This window comes from Propithecus coquereli, unplaced genomic scaffold (assembly GCF_000956105.1).
Source record: "Propithecus coquereli isolate 6110/MARCELLA unplaced genomic scaffold, Pcoq_1.0 Scaffold540, whole genome shotgun sequence".
Lineage (NCBI taxonomy): Eukaryota > Metazoa > Chordata > Mammalia > Primates > Indriidae > Propithecus > Propithecus coquereli.
In genome coordinates, this window is record NW_012151286.1 from 314,362 (window position 1) to 320,039 (window position 5,678).

The following is a 5,678-nucleotide window of genomic DNA, read 5'->3' on the forward strand; positions in this document are numbered from 1 at the left end:
TATGACTAAAATATATTTGGGTCTAATTTTATGAGTAAAGATTACCATCTGTTAAGACTATTCTGAAAAAATACATATACCAAATATTGAAATTGAATACATTTCTTCAATAGATTGGGTCCTCAACAAAATATATAAGTCAAATCAACTTTTAAAATGTAGATATAGAATATTTCTTTTACCTTCATTACTGCACACCTTAACAAAGTTCAGGAGAAATAAGACAAAGGTAGGTGAAATATTGTATAAATATCATAAATAAAACATATTCTAGAAGGAATTTTTAAATTCTGGAACTAAGTGATGTAATAACTTCTGATTTTAAAAAAATGTAAAAGTGATTGCCAAAGGAAACAATGAATTGAGCTCACCTTAAAGTTAAATCTTATTGAGACTGTCAAATAAATGATACATAAACAGAGGTGGCCAGACTCCTATCTTTACATAGTGAAGGGAGCTATAAAACTTCCCAGGGGCAAAGCCATTTCTGTTTGTGGCTTTTTTTTATGTTCCAGTGCTTCCTCACACTGAATCAGTTTCTTAGGAAGAACACCAAACACCAAAATATACATCTATAGTAGATACTTTATTAAAAATATAAAAGCATGTGGCTTTCCACCAAAAACCTCAACTGAATTAAGAGAGACATTGGGGTTTTGCTTTTAGTAAAAGATTATGAGTTCCTTTTTCTTTAGAATTTTTGTACCTATGTTCATGAGGGATATTGGTCTGTAATTTTCTTTTATTGTAATGTCTTTAGCTGGTTCTGGTATCAGGGTAATGCTGGCCTCATAGAATGAGTTGGGCTGTATGCTCTTCTATCTTCCAGAAGAATTTATGAGAAATGGTATTATTTCTTCCTTAAAAAGTTTAGTAGAATTCTCAATGAAGCCATCTGGGCCTGTCATTCTCTTCACGGGAAGATTTTTAACTACAAATCCAATTTCTTTAATAGATAATAGGATTATTCAGACTATTTCTTCTTAAGTAAGCTTGATAGTTTGGGGCTTACACAATGAATTTGTCCATTTTATCTAGGTTGTTGAATTTATTGGCAGAAATTTGTTCATAATATTCCCTCAATATACTTATTAATATCAGTATAATCTGTAGTGATATTACTTCTCTCATTATCGATATTCATAACTTATATACTATATCTTTTTTCCTTATCGGTCTGGCTAGAGATTTATCAATTTTATTTATCTTTTTAAAAACCAGCTTTTTGTTCCATTGATTTTTCTCTGTTTTTCTATTTTATATTTCATCGATATCTATTCTGACATGCTATTATTTCCTCTATTCTGCATATTTTGGATTTAACTTACTCTTCCAGTTTCTTACAGTGGAAAATTAGGTTACTGATTTAAGATCTTTTCTAATGTAGGTATTAAGAGCTATAAATTTCCCTGTAAGTACTGCTTTATCAGCATCCCACAAATTTTGGTATGTTTTCACTTCCATTTTGTTCTAAATATTTTTAAATTCCCTTTTGATTTCTTCTTTGACCCATGGTATCTTAGAAGTGTGCTATTTAGTTTCCAAATATTTGGGGATTTTCCAGACATCTTTTGTTACTGATTTCTAATTTAACACCATCGTGGTTAGAGAACATACTTTGTATAGTTTGAATCTTTTTAAATGTATGAAAATGTGTTTTATGGCCTAGAACATGTGCTTGAAAAGAATACATACTCTGTACCTGGTGAATGAAGTGCTTTACAAATGTCATTTAAGGCAATCTGGTTGATAGTGGTTTTCAAATCATTTATATTTTTATTGATCTTCTATTTACTTGTCTTATGAATCACTGGGAAAGGAGTGTTGAAAACTCCAAATGTAATTGTGGATTTCTCCTTTAATTTCTGTCAGTTTTGTTTCATGTATTCTGAGGCTGTGTTATTAGGTGCATAAAGGTTTTGAATTGCTACTTCTTCTTGATGAATTTATCCCTCTATCATTAGGAAATGACATTCTTTATCCCTAGTGATATTCTTTGCTTAAATTTACTTTGTCTGATATTAGTTACCCACTCTAGCTTTCTTTTGGTAAGGGTTAGTATGGTATATCTTTTTCCAACCTTACCCATTTCTGTCTTTATATTTCAACTATGTTTATTGTAAGCAGGATATAGTTTGGCTGTATTTTTATCCAAAGGCAGATGATCTCCGCCTTTTAATTGGAGTGTTTAGACAATGTACATGTAAGGTTAACCATTGATATGGTTAAATTTAAGTCTATCATCTTGCTATTTATTTTCCATTTGTCCCAAATATATTTTACTCTCTTTCCTCTTTTCAACCTACTTTTGGATTGAGTATTTTTTATTTTATCTCCTTTGTTTGTTTATTGGCTAAAACTATTGTTTTGCTATTTTACTAGTTGCTTTAGGGTTGATAGTATATATCTCTAACTTATCACAGTGTAACTTCAAGTGAAAGTAGTTCACACAGAAGAGCTTTAAATTGTGTACTTCCGTGTCTCCCTTCCTACCCTTTTTTGGCATATATTTTACTTATACATATGCTATAAACCCCACATCATTTGTTGTATTTTAGATAGATTTAAATAATAAGAAAAAAATCATATACATTTCCCTATATAGTTGCCATTTCTGGTGTTCTTTATTCCTTTCTGTAGATATTAATACATATTTCCAATTAATGCCATTTTCCTTCTGCCTGAAGGACTGCCTTTAGAATTTCTAATAGTGAAGGTCTACTGCTGATAAATACGTCCAGCTTTTCTATTTCTGAAAAAATGATGGTTTTCTCTCCATTTTTGAGAGATATGTTCTCTGGGTATAGAATTCTAGGCTGATACTATTTTTTCTGATATTTTTAAGATATTGCTCCACTGTCTTATCATTTGTAGCATTTCCAAAGAGAAATCAATTTTAATCCTTATCTTCATTTCTCTGCACATAATGCATCTTTATTCCCCAGCTGCTTTTAAGATTTTCTCTGTATCACTGGTTTTGAGAAGTTTTATTATGATGAAGCTTAGTGTAGTTTTCTTCAAGTTTCATGTGATTGGGGTTCACTGTGATCCTTGAGTTAATGTATTTGTAGTTTTCATAACAATTCAGACATTTTGGGTTAATATTTATTCATATATTTTTTCTGCTTTCCCTTCGGAAAAAGGGGAAAGGTTCAAGGTTCATATAAATACACACGCATACACACACACACACACACACACACACAACATATATATATTACTGGCTTGAAGTTACACTTCATTTCACTGATGCGCTTTTTTCATAGCAGCTTTATTGAGGTACAATTCACATATCATAAAATTCATCCACTTAGTGGGTTTTAGCACATTCAGGAAATTGTGCAACCATCACCACTATATAATTTTAGACCATTTCATCAGCCCAAAGAGAAATGTCATACTCGTTGTATTAGTTTTCTTTGGATGCCACAAGAAATTACCACAAACTTAATGACTAAAGCAATACAAATGTATCATCCTAGACCTCTGGAGTCAAAAGTCTGAAACAGTTTCACTGGGCTAAAATCAAAGTGTTGACAGGGCTGCATTCCTTTCTGTAGGTCCTAGGGAAAGACCTATTTCCTTTCCTTTTCCAGTTTCTAGGGGGCTTCAGTTCTTTGTAGATTCTGGATGTTAGTCCTTTTGTTGGATGTATAGTTTGCAAATATTTTCTCCCATTCTGTAGGTTGTCTATTCGTTCTGTTGATTATTTCCTTAGCTGTGCAGAAGCTTTTTAATTTAATCAAGTCCAATTTATTTATTTTTGTTGTTGTTATGATTGCCATTGGGATCTTCTTCATAAATTGTTTGCCTAGGCCAATATCTAGAAGAGTTTTTCCAAAATTTTCTTCTGGAATTTTTAGAAGAAGATGCCTTACATTTAAGTCTTTTATCCACCTTGAATTAATTTTTTTGTATATGGCAAGAGATAAGGGCCCTGTTTCATTCTTCTGCATGTGGCTATCCAATTTTCCCAGCATTATTTTTTGAATAGGGCTTCCTTTCCCCAGTGTATGTTGTTGTCTGCTTTGCTGAAGATCAGTTGGTTGTAGGGAGATGGTTTTATTTCTGCCGAAAGTAATTTACAGATTCAACACAATCCCCATCAAAATAACATATTTCAAAGGTCTAGAAAAAATAATCCAAACATTGATTTGGAACCAAAAAGGAGCTTGAACAGCCAAAACAACCTTAAGCACAAAGAACAAACCTGGAGGCATCACATTACTTCACTGCAAATTATACTACAAGACTATAGTAACCAAAACAGCATAGTATTGGCATAAAAGTAGAGACATAGATCAATAGAACAGAATATTTCAAAGTATTTTCTAATCTCCCTAGTCATTTCTTCCTTGGTTCACTGTGTTATTTATTTTCCATATATTTGTGAATTTCCCAAATTTCCTTCTGGTATTGGTCTTTAATTTAATTCCACCATGGCAAGAGATGCACTTTACTTATTTCAATTCTTTTAAATTTATTCAGGCTTATTTTGTGCCCTACCATTGGTCTAGCCTAGACAATATTCCATGTAGGCTTGAGAAGAATGTGTATTCTGCTGTTGTCAGATGGAGTGAGTGTTCTATAGATGTCTCTTAGGCCTAGTGATTTATATATTGTTCAAGTTCTCTGTTTCCTCATTGACCTTCTGCCTGGTTATTCTGTCCATTATTGAGAGTGGGATATGGAAACCTATTATTGTTGAGTTGTCTATTTCTCTCTTCAATTATGTCAGGTTTTGCTTCATGTATAACATCTTAGGGCTCTGTCGTTAAGTGCACATATATGTTTATAATTGTTATTGCTCAAATGTTATAAATTGTTATACCTTCCTATACTCCTTTTATCACTATAAAATGTCTTTGTCTCTGGTAAAAATTTTTGTCTTAAAATTTATTTTGTCTGATATCAGTATAGCCACTTCAGCTCTCTTTTGGTTACTGTTTGCATGGTATATCTTTTTTCCCCATCCTTTTACTTTCGATATATTTGTATCTTTGAATCTAAAATTTATTCTTATAGACAGCATATAATTGGATTATGTTTTTTTAATTTATTCTGCAAACCTCTGCCTTTTACTTGGTGTATTTAGTCTATTTAAATTTCATGTAATTACTGATATGGTATAATTTATGTCTGCCTAATTTTAAAATTCTTTTTTCTCAGCGAGTTTCATTTTGGATAGTTTGTATTTCTATGCTGTCAAGTTCATTAAAATTTTTTTCTTCCTTATGTCTAACATGCTGTTGATCCCATCTAATGTATTTTTCATCCCAGACATCATAGTTTTCATCTCCAGATATTTAATTTGGTCCTCTTTTTAAAAAATGTATTCTAAGTCTCTATTCACAGACATAATGCAACAACTTTTAATGTCCTCGTCTGCTAATTCTGATATCTTATCTATGTCAGTTTTGATTTCATTTTGATTGATGGATTAGTCTCCTCATTATGGGTCAGATTTTCTTGCTTTTTTATATGCCTGGAGATATTTGTTTGGATGTCATGCATTGTGAATGTTACATTTTTGGATGCTGGATATTTTTGTATTTCTTTAGATATTCTTGAGTTTTGTTTTAGGACACAGCTAAGTTCCTTGGAAACAGTTTGATCATTTTGAATCTTGCTTGTTAGGGAGGACCAACATAATATTTAGTCTGGAGATGATTATTCCC